The following is a 24,101-nucleotide window of genomic DNA, read 5'->3' as shown; positions in this document are numbered from 1 at the left end:
TTTTCAGATTTTGCACGCATTAATTTCAACCATTTCTTGTACAGCCTTGAAGTTGTTAGCACCGTAAGACACAATGGCTGCCGTTATGGTCGAGCACTGGCATATGAGAGTGGAAGCATAAAGACGCGGTCAGGGTATGCGTTTCACTGTGACTCTTGCGCAGATACGCTATCAACAGCGTGCTGTTTGACACAGTTCGTATCTGCTACCTGATCGATCTCTTCCCAAATGACAGGAATAGGCGATAAGAGCAACCCCACATGAAAGGCTGCAACCTCGCGTCAGTGCTATTTGCACAGAACATGAAACAGGAAAATACCAGAAGCTAAAGGTTTTGCAGCATCGTGTCTGCTGGCCTGTGTACGCATCCATTTTGTAAAACATTTCATCTCATTTGTCAAACCAATATCGATTAAAATTATGAAAGCCTTTGGATATGGAACATATGTGGCAATGCACGAAACTTGGTTTTCCTTACAAATGGAAAAATTTAATAAAATGCTGTCTTTTAAGCTGAAAAGATAAAATAAAAGTTGGAAAAATAACTTCGGATTTTGAGGCGAAAAAAGGAATCGAACAAGGATTCACTATCACTAGTTCTATTACTTATCCATCATGTTTGAAGTCACTGAAAAATTTAGGCATCGTGATACCCTATAACACCTCCATAAAAACCGAAATCCAATCTTAAATCCAAAGGCTAACCGATGTTGCTCTGGGCTGAAAACTGTTTCCAAAAACAAGTTGGTTTCTACGAAATCTAAACTGCACATACACAAATATTAATTCAACAAGTTTTAAGAAATGGATCTGACATTTCGACATTAAGAACAATTAATAAGGAAATATACAAATAAAATGCTAAGGTTATTAGAGTACCTAATCTCAAGGAAAATATTTGTGCCCATAAAAAACAGCAATTATAATTAATTGGAGAATACTACATACGGATGCACTTCATAATTTATACAAATAACCAGAAGTAGTAGTAAAAATTTAAGCCAAAAATAACAGCGGACTTGGAATGTTATTAGAACACCACTATCACGGACCATAAAAAAAAAGGGAGAGGGAATGAGTGAGAGACAGAGAGAGAGAGAATGAACATTACTTTTCGAGCGTATTTGTTGCCTCCGCTGGAAGTTTCCAGGCCTTAAACATAGCGAACTGCACAGTAAACTTGCAATGCTACACACTGTAGAGGACAGGTCTGATCAAGTAGGAAATTAATTCATCATTTAAAAAAAATTATGATTTATCCCAGAATATCACCATGTTTGAGAATTGTAAATTTCTTGTATTTTGTGCAGGAATTACATTGTGTGTTAGATTGTAGTGCAAGCATCGCGGATTTAGACGGGCCACGAACTTGCTGCTTGGGGTCTTTCCGTTGGGAACAGTCCTGGGGTGCTCATCATAGAAACGAACTGAGATACGATTTTAATACCGATGTTCATTTTGCCCATCTAGCTGCATTAGCATCAAAAAACATTAACTGACACACGCAATGACCGACATTGCCGTGACAAAATACTGAACATTAGATCATATCCTTCAAAACGTGAACTTAAGTCTCGAGAACCGTAAAAATGTCTTTTACGTGCCTATTCCGAAACTGGCGAGTATCAGCGATGTACTGTCCATTCTGCTTCCAAGATCGTTCATTTTTTTTTTAAATTATTATCTCAATATTACAAATTAAAGACGTCTGCAGCGTTTTTGGTCAAATCACTGGGGATCAAATGGGCGCGGCGGCTAAATGACGAGGGCCGCTGTACCGGCCAGCCTGGGTGTGGTTTTAGGCGGTTTCCCACATCCGACTAGGTGAATACTGTGTTGGATACCACGTTCCACCTCAGTTACATAATTCGCAGACACTTTCACATGGGACAAGATGCCGATGAACTGGGTACACAAATTCCGTCTCGGAGAGAGGGAGTGGGGGCGACGTTAAGGTCATCCAGCCACTTTCCACCACTAAAATTGCTAAATCGATAATAGATGATAATAATAGATAATTTTGAGAGCCTTGAAGAAGGGACAGCCTTAGCAATACTAATCCTTGATTTTGGTCCTTCTTCTTTTTCTTTCGCGTTTGTCCCGCCTTGTGTCAAGGCCCCTGAGTAGATTCTTTATCTCCATTTTGATCTATCGAGGGCCATATCTGGATGAACATTTATAGCCTTCTGGTTGTTGTCCAGGATGTCAGCCCATAGCTGTATTGGACGTCCATGATATCTCTTCCCCATGTCTTCCACTGAGTATGCTTCCTTTGCAAGGACATCATCCTCTGCCTGAAGCACATGCCGAGACCATCGCAGACGGGTTTCTGACACTTTCTTATGTATCATTTTCGGATAGCGTCTTCTGTATCGTTTTCTGATAGCGTCGCTCAAACATGACCTAGTCGAGTGATGCCATCTGTCCATCTAAGTGTCTTAGTCTCAGTTACTCCCAATCGTCCTTCTGCCTCTTTCGTAGCTTGCCAACACTAGCTGCCATAGAGATCAACTGGACGGATGAGAATCCTGTAGATCTTTTACTTCAGATGATCCTTAATCCGGCTATCGCAGGTGACGTCTGTTATCGTTCGCCACTTCCTCCAGGCTGCCTGCGTCCTTGCGTTGACCTCGTCTGAAAGTTGGTCGCCGCTAGAAAATATAGACCCGAGATATTTAAATTGTGTTGCTCTTAGTAGATCTTCTTTATCAGCGTTGATGGTTCCAACCTCTCGTGGATCTGGTGTCAGAACCGTTTACTTTTTGTTGAGCCGCAGGCCATATAGTGTAAGTCGGTCGTTCCACTCTTGTGTTTGGTGCTGGAGATCAAACTTGTTCTCCGCAGCCAACATGAGATCATCAGCACATGGTAGTGGCATGAGCGGGTCTGTGTATATCACAAGAACAAACAGCAGTGGTGATACGGCCGAGCCTGGATAGATTCCTGCTACGATGCGAAAGTCATTTGACGGTCCTGCAGCCTCTTTGACATAACTCTTCGGTTCTACACGCAGAGGCCGTACCCCATTGATAAGGTTCTCTGGAATGCCATGTTCTCGAAGCGCTAACCAGATTAGATTATGTGGTACCCGATCGAAAGGCTTTACGAGGTTTAAAAAGGCAAAGTGCTGTGGCTAGTTCTTTTCGTGGTAGTTTTCAACCAGCAGCCACGTAGCAAGGCCTGTGGCAGTTGAGCCACAGTTTTTCACAAATCTGGAATGTTCCTTGTGATCTGAGGTATATCTCAAATTCTTTTGTCGAAAATGTTTTCAAGGATTTTCACCGCCTAGCTCAATAATCTGATCGGGCGATAATTAGAACACTCAGGAGGGCTCCCTTTCTCTTTGGAGCTTGGTACACTGATGCTTCGCTGCTAGTCTTTTGGTATTCTACCTGATGATCTGGTTGAAAAGATCTGTTAGCTAACCTACCAAACCCATTGTTGAGAACATAACTTTACTGGAAGGTCCTCAGAGCCAGTGGTTCTCCCCCTTTCAGCTCGTGCAGAGCAACTCCGACTTCGGCAATGTTAACAGGGTGATTATTATTATTATTATTATTATTATTATTATTATTATTAGTGTTATTGTTCTTGTGATGCGATACTTTACGTATTTTAGTTTTTATCAGCCAGTCACAACTGAACAGCCTCCACAAGTAATGGATCTGAAAAGGCTCCTACAAAACATTAAATACTAACTGTTCGTCTCTCATATCAAACCTCTACCATCTGCCGCACATAATTTTCATTTTTTAAAAGCCACCAAAGAACATAGTACACGTCTATCCCCATTTCTTGCATGATACCCATGCACTCGAATGTGTTCCAAAATGGCCCTAACAGAAAACGCGTAAATCGAGCAGCTGGCTGTATTACATGGTCACCTTTGTCAGAATGGTGTTATCTGTCCTATTCAGAGTCCTCCATGAGAACACAGAAGAAATTGCTGAGGCGGTAATAGGAATTGAGAAAAAATGCTCAGGCAGTGACTAAATGTAGAGAACTAGCTAAAGCATTCCACCGAGAGATCAACGTAAAGGAAAACAAAGATTTTACTTGCATTCCCATCTTGTGAGTACGCTACAGCGTCTCAGGTTTACAAAAAAAACACAAAAAAACTTGCCTGCTTTCGTCGTCATGGGAACAGCCCAGGTGACTAACTTCATCACACGATCTTTTACCGTGTTTATGTCATCGTAAGCGTACCTCATCTCGCTCTACGATTTTTCAGATAATCTGTACGTTATTAACTAAAATTTACGGTTATCGTAACTACCAAAAAGATCGCACTGCTGTGTATGAATGAAGAATATGCACAACCGCTCCTCCAAACCTACAATAAAATATTTGGAAACAATTTAATACAGTAAAATACCAGTAATGCTACTATGGGTGTCTTTTGTATGTTTTTTAGCTGTAGCTGACATTCTAGATTATCTAAATGACGTTCGTACTTGCTAGATACAAAAAGAAAGTATCTGATGAAGATGAACTTAATTCACGTAACACCGGTGAAATCCAATTTCCTTTGTCCATCAAGACATAGTGGGGATTTATTGGTGATCTGTAGGTAATATGCGTTGAATGGGCTATTTTACTATCTAGAATCTCCCTGTGATGTATTAGTATGGCCTTACGACAGCGTAGTCTATTTCAATGACAATTAATACAAGTGAAAAAAAAATCGCTGGGAATGTAAGACACCTAATTTTATTGTTAGCATCAGCATAAGAGTGGCGTTTAGAGGGAACATTAATATCAAGTTACTTTCTGTGTATTTCTGCTTCGTTTACCTCAGAGACGTTACGCTATGTTATTTGTTTACGTTTTTGTACTCACAATTTTTCAGACTATATTAAGTAGCAACTCTACAACGAATTTTGGTTTCAACTGTAATTCCAGTTGTATTTCGAAACTATATGATTGTATTGCTTTGCAACTAATCTTGAAGACTCTGAGAAAAGTTGCATCGAATTTTTTTTATCTATTTCCGCATTTATTCGATGAATTTACTTCTACATGAGTTAATCGTTGATAATGTGTGTAGATAGACAAGCTATTTCTCCGAAATTGTCTCGTAAGTTCGTAATTGGTAAGCTCCGATAAAACCGTTGGCTTCTGCATCACGCCTCCAGCGCCTCTTATCTGCATAACTTCATTCGGTGTATCTAGAGGAGATCCCGCAACTTAATGAATACTCGGCGAGCAGAAGGCAGCAGCCGATACGGCGCTAATAGCGCACAAAGTGCGCGACGGAGAACCAGATATGATATGTAGCAGCAGATAACATTCCCGTCGGCGGACAGCTAAGAACTCTGGCCAGAGTGACGTTGCTCATTAGCCGGCTGAGCTTAAAAAGAAAGGCCGCCGAGCCGGCGTGTAGCTCGTCTCACTCCCGCTGTCATTACGCTTCGGCTGGGTAACTCAGCTGCAGACAGCCAAGCGTCGCGGTAACGCACACAGTTCTTTCCTCATTCCTTTTATTTTTTTGGACATACTGTCCATTGCTACTGAAAAATTAAGTTATTTTGCATGCGTATATGCAGCTACCAAAAACAGGTATTTATCTCACAATAATTGTTTCTTTTTGTTGGAGTGAAACATCGTGAGCGGTCTGGAATCAAACACATTTACAGTTTTGTTCGATTGTGAATGTAAAACAAGCTATGAAAACGTGATTCGTGGCTTTACTGCAATTTTTTACCTGTCTTCATTTACACTTTTAGTACTACCCTTGTGCTAATGTAAAGGGTGTTTCAAAGAAACACCGACAATTATCGAGGTGATATAGAAATTGTCTTGAGGAATAAAATGAGAATAGGAAACCGTGTCCGGAAAAGTCATTCAACGAAAATACAAAATGTCAAAGTTATAGGCGCCAGCACCTGTAATTGTATTTGATTCCGTGATGATGTCACAAATTTTCAGGGATGATGGAAAAGCGTAAATGTATAAATTTGAGGTAAAGGACCCTGGTCGGAAGTTATAAGCGAAATCGTTCTGATACTTCTGACAGTGTATTACATATACAGATACTGTTGTCCATAAAAGTGTAGCCTAGGCAACTTTCAGAGGTGGTAATATGGACCAAAACAAGAAACAAATTTCCAGCAAATATGGGCTCCAAAATGCACATCTCAAGAGCTATGAGTACTTTTTCATTTTCTCTATTGTGAAACACATCTCCTCTTTTGAAAAAGCGTTCATAGCTCTTAAGGCATGTATTTTACAGCTCATGTTTACTGGAAATTTGTTTCTTATTTTGGTCCATACTACCACCACTGAAATTTGTCTACCTTACAATCGTAGCGACAACAGTGTCTGTATATGTATTCCATTGTCAGGTGTATCAGAAAGATTTTCGCTTATAGCTTTGGACTCGTCCGTTTCAGGATCAGAATTACTTACCTCAAATTGGTACATTCATCCTTTTCCATCATCCCTGTAAGTCTGTACCATTATCACGGGATCACCATGTATATATGTCACTGTAAAAGTAAGATGATTGGTAAATCCTAGAATTAACTGGTGAAACCTAAGACTTAACATCATGGTATGATAAAATATACATACACATACAGGCGCTGGCGCCTATAACTTTGACGCTCCGTAGCGTCGTTGGATAACGTTTCTGGGCACGGCTTCCTATCTTGATTTTGTTCCTCAAGACGCCTTCTACATCCCCTCGAAATTTGTCGGTGTAATTTTGGAACACCCTGAATAAATAGACCCACCCCCAGTCTCTATCTATAATACCTGTACCACTTCGTCATCCTGGTTACAAAATGAAACAAATATCTATCACCACAGACAGAAACGACGTAGTACACGTAAACCATTTTCAGACAGTACGAGCACTGAATCTAGGTGATAAGTCGGCAACACTATACAGACAAAAATACGCAGGCCGACATTTAGTCAGAGAAACGCAAATAAACATTTCGTGCAATAGTGGTGGAATATTTAGTCGTTTGTTACCTTAGTAAATATGCCGTAATGCAAGTTAACGTTCAATAGGTCAAACAATGCTAAAGACAGGAACATCTGACAAATATTTTTAGATCTACAAAAAAATGGTTCTGAGCACTATGGGACTTAACTTCTGAGGACATCAGTCCTCTAGAACTTAGAACTACTTAAACCTAACCTAAGGACATCACACACATCCATGTCCGAGGCAGAATTCGAACCTGCGACCGTAACGGTCGCGCGGTTCCAGACTGTAGCGCCTAGAACCGCTCGGCCACTCCTGCCGGTTTAGATCTACAGCTAAACCAAAATAATAAATATGTTTGATTCTGTAGCACTAATGACGCTTTAGTCCAATAAAATTAAACGCGTACAATGAAATAAATGTGAATATTTGGTAGTTGCACACACGAATCCAAATGCCTTAGTGATTCCCCACATTTGTTCAGGAATCTGACTGACACTACTACACCACGGAACATAGTTCTTTAATAATGCAAGTAATCTCGTATCTTCTGCTTACTGGACGTTCATGTGCCTCCTGTATTAGTATCTATAGATAGTGCACGAAAGAGGGTAAAACCATTGGTAAGACTAAAAAATGATGGACGACCTTGCTTTATTTAACAGAGTGTACGTTTATGGTTTACCCATTATGCGAAGCACAACAGGTAACAATCGTAGGTGCTACGAACAATTTCAAAGGCTCAGAAACCACGTTCCACGAATTTTGTTAGACACTGCAACTCTACACAATTTAAGCTGGCACCATTTATATGATACAGGATCGTTATGATTCAACCGTGAGTCGATAAAAGTGCTTTGCTTGTCAAAATGAATCTGGCTTATTGCTAATGATCACCGTCGTATAGGACACCGCCTCCTCAACATTGCGCACGAGACGATGGTAGTAGCAAGAATCCCATATGACACGTTTCTCGGCGACTCCCGGGAACAGAGGCCCCGTGAGAGTCGTGGACTACATCATTCTTCACCATTTCCAACTCGTTATGGGAGATGCCTCCCGCACTGGACGTGATTATCCCCAGCTGAACCACTAACCATGCTTAAAGGAAAGACTCATGCTCAATGGTTTGAGGAAGATGATGAATTTTAGTTGATGCCCCTACCCCTAACTTTACTACATAAGAAACTTGATCAACACACCCCGCCTCAAACTCAAGAGCTGCGCCTTCGTAATTTACACGAACGAGAACATTTCATATCATACACCGCAAGCAGCGTGTTAAGAAATTTTATAATTCATGCCACGATGAACTGCAGCTACTTTGCTTTCCACAGGATGAATGACATGTTTTTAATTGTACAGTTGAACTGTCATTTCACGTGAAGGGATATTTTCTCTAACAATAAAATGCCAGGGATCGTGACAATCTATTTCGGTGAGCTTCGGCATATGTATCGGCGCCTGTCGAAAGGAACTGCTGTCGAAAGGGTTAGGTGACTACACTTGGTAAAAAAAAAAAATCACGCATGATCCATTTCAGGTTAGACGAAATAGTTATCAGCCCGAAAATATTCAAATCACAGTCAACTCCTGTGCGCATGGACTCAAATCGTACTTCATGCAATTTTTTTTATTCTTTTGGAATAATGTGAAAGCTACCGCATAATTTAGTATTGTAATTACCTGTTCACTAAATTTTATTGTGAAGAAGAAAAAAGCGATAGGGCGTATGTGACTACGAACTTTGACATTTGTTTCGGTGCACACCGAACGTTTCCTGAGTTCCGTCGTCAGCCCACACAATTCACGCGATGTATCATACGCATGGAATGCACGGAAATTGGTTCAAAAGAGGTGTCTTGATAGACGTAAACCAAGTTCCTTATTATTGCATTTTGGGCGACCAATATTAGCGTTCGCATTTGACAATATTCCTGGGTGGATTGCGTATTTCATCTATCGCCATATGGGGATGTGTCCAGCATGGTCGAACACGGTCGTTTTGACGATCCACGTGTTATGGTTTGGGGAGGCATAATGTCCCTTGAGGGGTGCTGAGCTCCAACGACGATCCAGCACCTGTCAACCACGCTGGTGCAGAAAGGGACGCCTTACCACCAGAACTCCTTATCAACCTTGTGCCCGGCTTGGGAGCATGTTGAAGAGTATCTGTTGCCGTCCGTGGTGATCACACACCCTATTAAAAACCATGTCCCACCGTTTGTCAAGTCCTGGAGACCATTATAAATCGCGGTCACTCCTATATATACTGAAAAGCCAAAGAAATTGGTACACCTCTCTAATAACGTGTAGGGCCCCAGCGAGCACGCAGAAGTGCTGCAACACGACGTGGCATGGACTCGACTAATGTCTGAAGTAGTGATAGATAGTGGGAATTAGTGAATTTCAGTGACAGGATGAACATAAGGATTGGATTGGATTGTTTGAGGGGGGAAGGAAGTCGGCCATGCCCTTCCAAAGGAACCATCCCAGCATTTGCATGCAGCGATTTAGGGAAATCACGGAAAACCTAAATCAGGATGGCCGGACGCGGGATTGAACCGTCGTCCTCCCGAATGCGAGTCCAGTGTGCTAACCACTGCGCCACCTCGCTCGGTTGTCTGAAGTAGTGCTGGAGGGAATTGACATCATGAGTCCTGCAGGACTGTCCATGGGGTGGAGATCTCTTCTCAACAGCACGTTGCAAGACACTCCAAATATACTTAATAATATTCATGTCTGGGGAGTTTGGTGGCCAGCAGAATTGTTTAAACCCAGAACAAAGTTTCTGGAGCCACTCTGTAGCAATTCTGGACGTATGAGGTGTCGCATTGTCCTGCTGGAATTGCCCACGTCCGTAGGAATGCACAATGGAAATCAATGGATGCAGATGATCAGACAGGATGCTTATGTACGTGTCACCTGTCATAGTCGTATCTAGACGTATCAGAGGTCCCATATCACTCCAAATTCACACACCCCACACCATTACAGAGCCTCAGCGAGCTTGAACAATACTCCGCTGACATGCAGGGTCCATGGATTCATGAAGTTATCTTCATACCCGTACACGTGTGTGTTGTCGTTAGCGTAAGTTAGTTTAAGTAGTGTGTAAGTCTAGGGACCGATGACCTTAGCAGTTTGGTCCCTTAGGAATTCACACATATTTTTGAACACGTCCATCCGCTCGATACAATTTGAAACGAGACTCGTCCCACCAGGCAACATATTTACAGTCATCAACAGTCCAATTGCGAAGTTTACGGGCTCAGGCGAGGCGTAAAGTGAACCTTCGGCTCCGAAAGCCCATATCGATTACGTTTTGTTGAATGGTTCGCACGCTGACACTTGTTGATGGTCCAGCATTGAAATCTGCAGCAATTTGCGGAATAACACCACGTTGAAACTCACATAAATCTCGATAACTTGCCATTATAGCAGCAGTAACCGATCTAACAACTGCGCCAGACACCTTTTGTCTTATATAGGCGTTGCCGACCACAGCTCCGTATTCTCCCTGTTTACATATTTCTGTATTTGAATACGCATGCTTATACCAGTTTCTTTGGCACTTCAGTGTAAATATTGCATTTGAATAAAAGCGTCATTTCTGTTCGTCTCTTTGCGTATTTCTTCAGTACTATACTGTAGCGCCGGCCAGAGTGGCCGAGCGGTTCTAGGCGATACAGTCTGCAACCGCGCGACTGCTACGGTCGCATGTTCGAATCCTGCCTCGGGCAGCTTAAATAGTTCTAAGTTCTAGGGGACTGATGAGCTCAGAAGTTAAGTCCCATAGTGCTCAGAGCCATTTGAACGATTTTTATACTGTAGCAGTTCCTTCTATGTACGGTCCAAGTTTCATCGAGCTACGTTACTTGCCCCTTGACTCAGAAGATATAGTTGCTGAACTGTTCAAAGAAAACTTGAGTCTCATTTCAAATAGATAGCCCACTCACACAATTATAGTCGGTGATGACTTCAATCTTCCCTCTGTATGCTGAAAAAATTGAACGTTTAAAGCCGGTAGAAGGCATAAAACTTCATCCGAAATTGTACTGAATGCATTTTCAGAAATTTATTTTGAACACTTAGTTCATGAGCCCACTAAAAGCGTAAATGGTTGCGAAAGCATACTTGACCTCTTAGCAACAAATAATCCTGGACAAATAGGGAGCATCGTGACGAATACAGAGATTAGCTACAACAAGGCAGTTGCTGTTACGCTGATTACCATAACACCTACAACCATCAAAAAGAAACCCAAAGAACATCTATTTATAAAGCTGATAAAAATACTCTTAACTCCTTTTTAAGAGGCAGTCTCCACTCCTTCCGATTTGATCACGTAAGCGTAGAAAAGTTGTGGAATGATTTCAGAGTGATAGTATCGACGACGGTTGAGAGATGTATACCACATAAATTGATAAGTGATGATACTGATCCCCCGTGGTACACAAAACGTGTCAGATCGCTTTTGCAGAAGCAGCGAAAAAAGCATGCCAAATTTAAAAGAACGCAAAATCCCCAAGATTGACAAAGTTTTGTAGAAGTTCGAAATATAGCGCGTACTTCAATGCGAAATGCTTTTAATAATTTTCACAACGAAACTCTGTCTCGGAATCTGACAGAAAACCAAAGAGATTCTTATCATACATAAAGCACATCAGTGGCAAGACCCAATCAATACCTTCACTGGGCGATAACGACGGTGAAATCACTAATGACAGTGCCACTAAAGCAGAGTTATTACACGCAGTTTTCCGGACTCCTTCACCAAAGAAGGCGAAGTAAATATTTCTGAATTCCAATCAAGAACAACTGCCAAGATGAGAAACATAGAAGTAGATATCCTCGGTGTAGCAAAGCAGCTTAAATCACTTATTTAAGGCAAGGCCTTCGGTCAGGATTGCATACTAGCCAGGTTCCCTTCAGAATATACTGATACAATAGCTCCATATTTAGCAATTATATACAACCGCTCGCTCACAGAAAGTGCCACCCGCTGTGGTCGAGCGGTTCTAAAGCGCTTCAGTCTGGAACCACGCGGCTAGTATGGGCCGGCCGATGTGGCCGAGCGGTACTAGGCACTTCAGTCTGGAAACGTGCGACCGCTACTGTCGCAGGTTCGATTCTTGCCTCGGCCGTGGATGTGTGTGATGTACTTAGGTTAGTTAGGTTTAAATAGTTCTAAGTTCTAGGAGTCTGATGACCTCAGATGTTAAGTCCCATAGTCCTCAGAGCCATTTTGCTGCTGCGTTCGCAGGTTCGAATCCTGCCTCGGGCAGGGATGTGTGTGATGCCCTTAGGTTAGTTAGGTTTAAGTAGTTATAAGTCAAGGGGACTGATGACCTCAGATGTCAAGTCTCTTAGTGCTTAGAACCATTTGAACGATCACAGGAAGTTCCGCACCTAAAGACTGGAAAATTGTTCAAGTCACACCAATACCCAACAAGGGAAATAGGAGTACTCCGCTGAATTACAGCCCCGTATCACTAAGGTCGATTTGCACTAGGGTTTTGGAACAGATACTGTGATTGAACGTTATGAATTACCTCTAAGAAAACAATGTATTGGCGCACTGTCAGCACGGATTCAGAAAAAATCGTTCTCGTGAAACACAATTAACTCTTTATATTCATGATGTAGTGAGTGCAATCGACAGGGTATGTCAAATTAATTTCATATTTTTAGATTTCCAGTAGGCTTTCGACACCGTTCCTCACAAGCATCTTCTAATCAAACCGCGTGCCTATGGAATATCGCCTCAGTTGTGCGACTGGATTCGAGATTTCATGCCAGAAAGGTTACAGTTAGTAGTAACAGGTGGAAAGTCATCGAGTAAAACAGAAGTAATATCCGACGTTCCCCAAGGAAGTGCAACAGGCCCTCTATTGTTCCTGACCTATATTAACGACACAGGAGACAATCTGAGTAGCCCTATTAGATTGTTTGGCGATGATGCTGTCATTTACCGTCTTGTAAAGTCATCAGATGAGCAAAAAGAATTGCAAAATGATTTAGATAAGATATGTGTATGGTGCGAAAAGTGGCAATTGACCCTGAATTTAAAAAATGGCTCTGAGCACTATGGGACTTAACATCTATGGTCCCCTAGAACTTCTTAAACCTAACTAACCTAAGGACAACACACAACACCCAGTCATCACGAGGCAGAGAAAATCCCTGACCCCGCCGGGAATCGAACCCAGGAACCCGGACGTGGGAAGCGAGAACGCTACCGTACGACCACGAGATGCGGGCGACCCTGAATAAAGTGTGAAGTTATTCACAAGAGTACTAAAAGAAATCCGCTAAATTTCGAAAGTCACAAAAACCTGTAGGCTTTAAATGCAACTAAATACTTCATTATTACAACTACAAATGCCCTAAATTGTAACGATCACATAGATAGTATTGTGGGTAGAGCAAACCAAAGACTGCGATTCATTGGCAGAACACTTAGAAGGTGCAACAGGTGCACTAAAGAGACTGTTTACACCACGCTTGTTCGTCCTATTCTGGAATATTGCTGTGCGGTGTGGGATCCTTATCAGGTGGGACTGACGGATGATATCGAAAAAGTTCAAAGAAGGGCGGCTCGTTTTGTACTATAGCGAAATAGGGGAGATAGCGCCACAGACATGAAACATGAATTGGAGTGGCAATTATTAAAACAAAGGCGTCTCTCATTGCGAAGGGGTCTCCTCATGAAATTTCAATCACCAGTGTTCTCCTCCGATTGCGAAAACATTCTGTTGGTACCCACCCACATAGGGAGAAATGATCATTACGATAAAATAAGGGAAATCAGGGCTCGCATAGAAAGTGCTCTTTTTTTCAGCGCGCTGTTCGACAGTGGAACGGAAGAGAGACAGCTTGAAGGTGGTTTATCGAACCCTCTACCAGGCACTTTATTGTGAATAGCAGAGTAATCACGTAGAAGTAGATGTAGATGTATCTAGTCAACAAACAACATACTTGCAGTTCTGGAAATGATTATCTGGAGGATCTAAGCCACACATTTAGCTTTGCAGACAACGTATTACGAACGTTTTTGCCACAGAAGGTAGTGAGTGATTGGAACGGACCACCATCGTTCTATGGCGTAGTTACAAACTCAATTGAAAAACAGTACAGGAATATTCAACAAACGACAAGTTTCGTAAGCGTTCCGTTTGTAACGAGACCTACGCGTACAGAACTAAATGTAACAACTATATCAGCCCCACCCGGGTTTCCGTGAGAAATCCCATGACGAGGAAAAGTGACGTAGAGCGTCCAGACGCTAGGCAGATAATCGGCAAAGCAAGTTAAAGTGCTGTGAATAATAACCGTAACCGTCTGTATTAGATGAGACAGTTGGCGGTATAGTCGGGACGGGGGAAGGGGAGGGGAGGGGTGGCGTGTAACATTCCGTCGACTTATTAGTCACTAGCTTAGTCAGATAACGAAGGAGCAGGGAATCAAGCAACCACGCCGACTTTAGGGCAACTGCAGAGAACCTAAATCCGGAAGCCTGCTTCCCTTTCTTAGCAAACACTTGTCCAGTGTGCTGTAAGATATCATTTGATTCGAAGCGAGATATAAATTTAAAAATATAAAGAAAAAGTAAAATATACATTGGTAACGACTGGCGCCTCTATCTGGTGATGAGAAGCACAAAGAAAATATTTATATTAAGGATGTGGAATTCTGGGTTCAAAAATAGTTCAAATGGCTCTGAGCACTATGGGACTTAACATATATGGTCATCAGTCCCCTAGAACTTTGAACTACTTAAACCTAACTAACCTAAGGACAGCACACAACACCCAGTCATCACGAGGCAGAGAAAATCCCTGACCCCGCCGCGAATCGAACCCGGGAACCCGGGCGCGGGAAGCGAGAACGCTACCGCACGACCACGAGCTGCGGACGGAATTCTGGGTAGTCATTGCTTCAGCAAGGAAAAACAATAACTCTTTTATGTGGCAGTATGGACTACCGACAGTAATGAATCATATATTTTATTGTTTGTTGAGACTCAAGTTTTGATTGTCCTAACGTTCTGTCGAAGACGAAATGTTTGTAAAAATCGTATTCTTCACTAATAATATAGGGGGGGGGGGGGGGGTGGCGGGAGGAGGAAGGGTCTCTGTTTGACCGCAGTATAAATAGAAGACAACGGCACCGGCACAGTGTAACATACAAAATATTACATACAAGGTGTCTTCGTTATATAACAGTGCGACAAAATAAAACACGAATATTTGTGGCTGCAGGCCGAGTTTCTTATGCTTCCTTTGTATTCACCACCGACAGATCTGTAACTGTGATATGAATGAAATTAAACGATGCGTTCCACGGGAACTGAAGCTAATGCACCGCCCGAGGTGGTGCATTGGTAAGACACTGGACAATCCCCGTATGTCCGTCTAGATTTAAATTTTCTGTGATTCTCTTAAATCCGTTGAGGCAGACGCCCAGATGGCTCTTTAAAAAGGTACATCCGATTTCCTCCGCTAATTCCAAGATTGTTCTCGGTCTGATATAACTTCGTCGTCGACGAAACGTTTAATTTCTAATCTTTCATCCTTTCTTTGAAACGTATACGGCAACAGAGAGTTTTGTTTATTCTACACCTATATCCCGCAAGCCACCATAAGATGTGTGGTGGATGGTGCTTTTGGTATCACCACTATTTACCACGTTTCTCATTTATGAAGAGTGTGTGGAAAGACCTACTCTTTTTCTAAGCTCTGATTTCTTTGATTGTACAATATACGCAGAATACTCGGAAAATCCACCTTCCAGAGTAGTAAGGAAAGAGGATGAAAGTTAAACGCTCCATCGACGAATAGGCCTTTGGATAAGAAACACAAGTTATTATTTGACAAGCATTGGAAGTAGTATCAGTCGTATTCTTTTCAGAGTAACAATCCCAGAATCGGGCTTAAATGAGATAGGGAAACTTCGGCTGGCTGGTCGGGATCTGAACACCGCTCCTACTCGAAATCAGTCCCGTGTATAGCATACCGAGAATGCAGAGTCTGATCCTTCCAAGTGTTCGTTCATTCAGTTTGACTATAGCCCATTCGCCTGAAAGCGTCAGAATGTGGACTGTATAGGAAAGGATTAGTCTGATAATTCGCGTCGCGGAAGATCGTGTAACAGAAAAAAACTCATTCACTGACATCATTAGTTTCATCTGAGTTAGTTGCTTACGGGTTTAACTCAGCACGAGATTCCTTTCCATACAGTTTTGTAAATATTGGTGTTTTCTTTCGCTTTGTAGAAAGTAAGTTCAAATGGCTCTGAGCACTATAGGGCTTAACTTGTGAGGTCATCAGCCCCCTGGAACTTAAACCTAACTAACCTAAGGACATCACACACATCCATACCCGAGGCAGGATTCGAACATGCGACCGTAGTGGTCGCGCGGTTCCAGACTGTAGCGCCTAGAACCGCTCGGCCACAGCGGCCGGCAGAAAGTAAGTGACATGCGTTAAAAAAGCCAGTCATTGCTGATAAGTGAATACAATTTTATTATTTTTGCTTCATTGATAAATTTTATTCAGTAACGACACTAAAGAAAAATTACGGTAACTGGGAGGATGGGTTGTGCATTCTGAAGAAACAGAAGAAATGTGTGTTGTGGATAGATTAAAATAGTGAGCATTGTCGAAACGAGCTTCATGGTGTTAATACTTCATGAGCAGACAACGTCGTGTAGGTTTCAAATAGCAGACATAATATGAAATGATAAGTGTCGAAACTTGCCTCAAAAGGACTCACAAAAATTAGTTCGTTGGTATTTCTCGGACTCGCCTTCACACAACGCATATCCGAATAGCGAACTTTGCAACACTTCCCGCGTTGCACTCAGTGATTTATTCATAAGTACAGCAATACCCTACGCAGAGCACCAGACTTTCGATGATAAGATCAAATTGGGTGAATTTATACTGAACGTAGTTTTATCTACTATTAACATGTCGTAACGTGACACTATTGCGTATATCTTAAATACACTCCACATCAATGTGACCACCTGTCGAGAGCCTGAATAACCACCTGTAGCGCGGACCGCTACTGGTGCGGTTCTGGAAGGTACCGACAGGGACGTGGAACCATGCTGACTCCAGTGCTGTGGCCAGCTGTGTTAAGTTTCTCGGTTGAGGATCCACGGCGGAAATAGAACGATCGAGGTGGTCCCACAGATTCTCGACTGGGCTTAAATCCGAGGAGTTTGGTGGCCGCGGGAGTATGGTAAACTCATCCTGATGCTCTTCGAATCACCCATGTACACTGAGAGTCGTGCGGCACGTTGCACCGTTCTGCTGGTAGATGCCACCGTGCCCACGGAAAATAAACTACATGCATGGGTGGACATGGTCCCCAAGGATAGATGCATACTTCTGCAGATCCAGAATGACGAGAAAACCCGGGGAATGACAAGAAACCCTTCCCCAAACCATTACACTCCCTCGTCTAGCCTGGACCCTTCCAACGATTCTTGCAGGGTGTTTGCTTTCAGACGTTTCACGCCGATGGAGCATAAAACGTGATTCATCTGTAGAAGCTAAATGTCGTCACTTAGAGGACGTCCAGTTGTACCAGCCTTCTTCGCCGACGAACAGCCGTGAGCGTGAGTGCACTAAACCAGGCGCTTGCTGCGATGGACCATTTGCATCAACGTTTGTTGAACTGTCGTTGACGAGACACTGCTGTAGGTCTCTTGGCTCATCTGGGCGATCAGTTGCTCAACGGTTGCACATCTGTTGAGCCAAACACATCTCCGCAGCAGCAGCTCACAGCTGTCATCTATGGCCCGTGGTTTGCCATTGTTGTCTTGGCGCCGGTTTTGAATAGTGCCATTTTGCCATGCACAGTATGCTTTAATCATGGCGACACAGTAACTGTTTAAACCCTTAGCGGTTTCGGAAATGCTTCCACCCTTGGCCCAAAAGCCAAGTAGGACGTAGGATAAATCGCCATTACGACATTTTCCGGTTGTGTGTCTGTTTTTTGTTTTGTGTTTCCAAAGTACTCTGCCTCGTGGTGACTTGGTGTTGTGTGATGTCCTTAGGTTTGTTAGGTTTATGTAGTTCTAAGTTCTAGGGGACTGATGACCATAGATGTTAAGCCCCATAGTTCTCAGAGCCATTTGAACCATCCAAAGTACTACCATCCGTGTGGCTGGAGTTCTAAGGTGAAGGTAAATGGGTCAAGTATATCTCTATTGGTGTTAAGCAGGGTCTTCCGCCCTGGCTCTGTAGGTCCTACTGCGATAGTGGTTCGTCATTGATTTATTTTAACTTTTTATATTATTATCTTTGTCTTCAAGTCGACGTCGATATGGAGGATCTTCCACTATGGAACGGAATACCTCAACCCTGTGCCACCGTATAAGTGCTACAGAGCCGACGTACTCAAGGTGTCTGGATGTCGGACGCAATGCTTCAACCTTGATGAGGAGTTTCATAGGACATCACCGAATATGCTCTCTAAGAAACAATATGTCAGGTTCACGGTAGAGGTTCTGGAACCGGGACCACCGAGGCACATGGAATAGTGCTCGAAAGCACCGATTCTCGACTGCCTGTGGGAGACGTACGTCAAACAGTGACCCAGACCGAGCAGCCGTAAAGTAGTACCAGGAGGATTGTTGGAGAATATAGGCAGAGCTTGGTCCTGTTCTGTAGTTCCTTGGTGGCAAATACAGGATAGATCATGTGGAGCAGATGTAGCAGATTGATTCGTTTCTCTCGTGCTTGTGTTGAAAAGTAGTTTGTCCTCCAGGATAATCGCAAGATATTTAACTTTGTCCTTACAACTGATTAGTCGATTAGTGTTTTCCGCGTCACCCGGACACAATTCATAACCCCTCCGCTGCTAGTGCGCCACCTGCCGTGTGTGAGTGGTTACTGGACGTTGGCGTCGAACAGAGGTGGTGGCCACATTAATGTGACTGGTTCGTGAAACTGTTTTCATTCGTAAATGAGTGCGTGCTATTACATTTCACTTTCTTTTCGTGGTTTTGTAGGTCCATCTCGAAGTGACATTTGTTTGTTTACACAGCTATGTAAATAAGCAACGGACTCCTAAATATGACCTCACTGGCTGTAGGGAGCTTCTTAGGTAAATTCGTGTAATTTTCTCACGATTTCGAACGTTTTAATGACGAGTTGCTTGTCTCCGATTGAAAAGTATATACTATGCTCACCGCCGAAAGTCGTGAAACATCTATGGGCGAAATGCAGCGACTGGTACGAGGTGTAGTGGTACTGCGAGGAGAACCGTGGTATGGGGCATGCACGGAGGGGTGGGGGTGGGGGGGGGGGGAGGGGGGGCTGCGCGCGAAGCACGGAGCGCCGCAGGCGCCGTTGTCTGCTCCCAAAGTAAACTTTTCTACCAGATAACAGCCGGAGACTACCTCACTACGAAACCTCTCGCAACAGACAAACGCTGCGATAGCCAAGTTATGATGCTACCAGGCGCCACTGTGTGCTACAAAAACACACAAATTGTTCTGACATTTAGTATAATTTGTGGAGTATTCACCTGCGAATAGATACGGATTATCGCAGGAGCCGCTAAAACAAGATAATAATAATTGGGGAGCGCACAGAGACATTTAAGCTATCACTTTCCTGTGCTCTGAACACGAGCGGAACGGGAAGAAATTCTAATTCGTGGTGCAGTAGGAAGTCTTCCCTGCCATGCACTTAACAGTCGTTGATGTAGATGTAGGTTGTGCAAACACGACCTCATCACGGTCAACATCGTTGAAGCCAAAGCTTCCGCCGAATGCAGTGTGGCACGATAAATCGTTTTCTAAATTAAAAAAAAAAAAAATGGTTCAAATGGCTCTTTGCGCTATGGGTCTTAACAGCAGAGATCATCAATCCCCTAAACTTAGAACTACTTAAACCTAATTAACCTAAGGACATCACACACATCCATGCCCGAGACAGGATTCGAACCTGCGACCGTAACAGCCGCATGGTTCCGGACTGAAGCGCCTAGAACCGCTCGGTCACCGCCGCCGGCTTTCTAAATTATCTGAAGTACATTCCTGATCGACAAAGGCCATGTATGCAACCTTCTAGTTTTCTGGTTATCGTAGAAGATGCAGTTTTATTCCCGAACATTGTCTTGCCATTAGAGAAACGGTTGTGTGGTCGCTCTTTATAGCTTCTTACAGCGAAACATTATTAAACACCAAAACTGCATCCATCTAAATTATTCCAAAGCAAGAAGAAAAAGTCGACGCCAAGGTCATTAGAGACTGATAACATACACAGACTCGACAAAGGAGGGGAATGAAATTGACGTCGGCCTTCGTGAAGGAGTCGTCTTAGAACTAACCTAATATATGTAAGGAAGTCGCAGTGTGCTCAAAAGGAAGCCACCGAAGCTTACAAGTAAACGTCCGTCGACACTCTGGTCATTAGGTGGGGAACTAGTTTAGTTGCAGAATAATGAGGGAGTGGCCTGCACTATTATACAAAACGCGAAAAACCTACATGTGAACGCCACTCCTTCGGTCCGCGGGTCCAGTGTTTCAACCGTTGCACAAAACACTCACTGCCACTGTCGATTTTACGGTAACGGTGTAATTATGACGCTCGTAAATTCCACAAAGCAGCTTCCAGGTGCGAGGAACTACCTATTCACGTCCATTACGCCTTATAGCAAAGAAGTTGTGCTTGACGACACAGGATTAACTTCCATCTCGCAGCATAGCGTATAGAAAGTGAGCACTACAGCAACTTGTTATGAGAACTGCAAGTCTGAGGGTCGTTGCGAGAATGAACTATGTAAACATATTCAGAGATTTTGCAGTGGACAGACGCGAAAAAAAAAGAAGAGAACTGTTACTTTGGATCTGTAGAAGAAAGGCTAGTCCTAAGTGCTGAGAACGCGACCTCAATTAATTTACTGGGAGATATGCTGTCAGTAGTATTACGTTAGTTTTTAAATAATAGCAGGTGATTCAGCTGGGCCTCGGAAAATCTAACTAAATGTCTTCCTGGATGAATGAATTTACTGGTTCTCTAAAAGATGAAGCAAAAATGGTTCAAATGGCTCTGAGCACTATGGGACTTAACATCTAAGGTCATCAATCCCCTAGACTTAGAACTACTTAAACCTAACTAACCTAAGGACATCCCACACATCCACGCCCGAGACAGGATTCGAACCTGCTACCGTAGCAGCAGCGCGGTTCCGTACTGAAGCGCCTAGAACCGCTCGGCCTCAAGGGTCGGCAGAGATGAAGCAAAACAGCGAAAAAAATTACCTTTGTATAAGCTAGACATGACAGAGTTTTGAGACAAAGGCTCAGCACAGGTGACAAGACAAAAACAGTAAACAGCTCATACATATGAAGATCTGTAAATCACATGTGTTGCAACGTCATCTGAATTTCCATTCCGGTGTTGGTGCTTTTTTTTTAGGCTCTGGACGCCTTGTCAGTGTTTCTTTGCTTTTTCTAAACAGTCTGGGATGCGGTAGAGTGATGTCTGAAACCTTCATTCGTGGCGGAGAGTAACGTTATCATACGTTGCGTTGACACGCCGACAAGAGCTGCCCCCTCGCCTTCCCCGGGTCTGCTCCTCTCCATTCATTATCAATGAATGAAGGTGCTTCCCCTAGGCCGAATGTGTCTCTAGCTAGCAGTTTCGCAAGCGGGTTTGCGCAATAAACGCAGGAGTCTGTTGGGAGGAGCCAATGACAGATCTCCTACACTCTCCTTGTGCCGAGAAGTGAATTTATCGCCGAAAGTTTTAACTGTAAAGCGCCATATTATGTCGCGACCGAAAAGTTTACCAGGACTTGGTCCTTTTTGTAAAAATGCTTAGTCAAACACGAAATCACAATTACTGCACTGTGTTGCCGGTGTAGGTTATTACAGAAAACATCTGCGATCATACTACCTGTGTGGCTAATTGGTGAGGAATTTTCATCTTAACCAACAACTAATGTTTCTTAGTCGAGGACTCTCTAGACCAGAAGTTTTATATTGCCTGAGTGTTTACTAATAAAACAGCCGCGACCATATGTGTGGCCCAATCTAGGCTGGGTGCGGATGGAGTGTTAAATTATTGTCGCGGTCAATCAATTAACAGTTCTGAAATTTCATGACACATAGCTGTGAGTGTACTCCCTACTAGTCTATTAAGTTTACATTTTCTGACTTTCTTAAAATTTATCATGGTGTTACAGGAATGTCTGACTTGAGAATACTTTTTTTTTTCTTTTTTTCTTAGGGGAGTGGCCTTTCTGGACAAGCTCTCGAAAACAGCGACCATCAGTTGTGCTCATACATAAATGCTTTCCTACGGGCACTACAGTACGAACTGGGAACTTCTGCGAATGACTATCACGTAAGTAAACATCTCAAACACTTTTTGTTTTTCTTGTGGTTTTGTCTCTCATCGGAGCAGGATTGGCATCGTTATTAACAGATTTGGCATGCTTAATGTAAAAGGTGTCCGCATGCCCTTCCTGTCCCCAACAAGCTACCCGCCGGGACGGAATCTGTGTACCTCAACTGTATAGGGTGTAGTGTTAGTCATGTAAAAATGAGCGAAAGTTTTCAGAATGTTTGAGAACCGTATAACTGAGGCGGGGCTTTGGTACCAGGCCGGTATTCACCCAGTGACATGAGGTAAACCGCCTAAAAGTCGCATACAGAGTGGCCGACTCACTCGATAATCCTCCACGTCCCAGAAGCGGCGCTTTAAGACACACGGCTATCCGGGTGTGTAAGTAAACATATCAAACACAAGAATTTTATTTACACTTTACTGGAATAGTTCCAGATAGGAAACTGTTACACTGTAACAAAAGTCTCAGAGGGCGCACTACAACAACCGGGTGCCCATTCGCACACCATTTTATAGCGCAGCTACAGAAAACGCCAGCCGCTCACATGGCAGCATTCCTACAGATGGCATCTGTGCAGTAACGGTACAAGCTTCTCCTCTTATTTTTCGGAAACCGGTCCTAAATTATAAAACAATGGGAAGCATTAAGGCAAGGCGCAGGGTAAATTACGAGCGGCAGCGCCGTGTCTGCGATGTAGCGAGCGCTGCAAATGGAAGTGGGCAAGAAGCCGCCGACGCGCTTTGCATTCGGCGCGCCGGCCCGGCCGCGCCATGTACAGACTACAGTCAGCCGCTGATTGACGGGTTCCGGGCTTCCCAGCCGCGTCCCTCTTCAGCTTGCACTTCTCCACATCTCGGCGATGACAGCTCAGCGAAACAACAGTAACTAGATGAGTGGATAATTCCTTTCCTCGACCCTCTTTACAGTATTTCCCGCCAATATTTCCGAGGAAACAATGCGAACGGCCGATGAAAAGTTGTAACAGACGCTTAACATTTGGTCATTAGTTGGACTCTAAATCATGTGCGGAGCAGGCTTCACGAAAACTTGACGTGGCTAAATATTCTATTTTGAAAACTGTCATTCATCAAAAACGTAATAATTAAATATCCGAAACGGCATGTACCGTTCATTGGTATTAATAGTCCTGCCGTTTTTCTTTCAGTCATCGAGATAATGAACAGAACAGAAAACAATGTCTTCGCTGTGCATCAACGATGCACGTCTTCAGTAGCTGCAGCCGTCACCGCGTGACACGCCAAACGCCGCCGGCGAGAGACTCACCAATCCGCAGCTGCTGGCGACGCCGCAGGTGGCCGTCTCGTCGGAGGCGTCGTCCGTGACAGGCGCCCGCGTGACGGGACGAGAACGGCGACGCCTGCGCACCTCGTGGCACGTCACACGCGGCCGGAGTCACGGCACCAACTGAAGCAGCGTCCCTCACAGCTGCTCGCCGACTGTCACGACTACAGCAGCGCTCGCGACGGCCGCTGGCGCAACTACCGCCGCGATGTTCGCTCTTGCCCGGACGAGGAAAGGGACGCCGCTGCCGCGGCAGCGTCGTACATCATCCGGGGGACGTGACCTGCTGCGACGTTCCGTTTCCGGAGAAGCTGCGTTCGGCGGTCAGTTCGCTCGCTTCACGGCCGCTTCCGGCCTCCGCACGCGCAGGTCAACTTTATTGCGTCGTCACTACGGGCGGAAGGAGCGGCGCGCGTGACTAATGCGGAGATTTACGGGACTAAGGACTTTGTAGTATCCGGCGACTTTCCAGACGAAGCCGTAGTAA

The 24,101-nt window shown here is 43.8% G+C and overlaps 1 protein-coding gene across 2 annotated transcripts in view; it reads right to left on the bottom strand.

The window, feature by feature from the left end:
* Positions 1-23,739, bottom strand: part of LOC126299075 (rho GTPase-activating protein 7) — a 1,286,633-nt gene extending 1,262,894 nt beyond the window's left edge. For both annotated transcript variants that reach the window (XM_049990744.1, XM_049990745.1), the window contains exon 1: positions 23,597-23,739. The gene's annotated coding sequence lies outside the window, so the exon portion shown is untranslated. The remainder of the gene's footprint in view (positions 1-23,596) is intronic.
* Between the last annotated feature and the right edge of the window lie 362 nt (positions 23,740-24,101).

The sequence above is a fragment of the Schistocerca gregaria genome, chromosome X (assembly GCF_023897955.1).
Source record: "Schistocerca gregaria isolate iqSchGreg1 chromosome X, iqSchGreg1.2, whole genome shotgun sequence".
NCBI lineage: Eukaryota > Metazoa > Arthropoda > Insecta > Orthoptera > Acrididae > Schistocerca > Schistocerca gregaria.
This window is presented reverse-complemented; position numbering and strand designations above follow the sequence as displayed.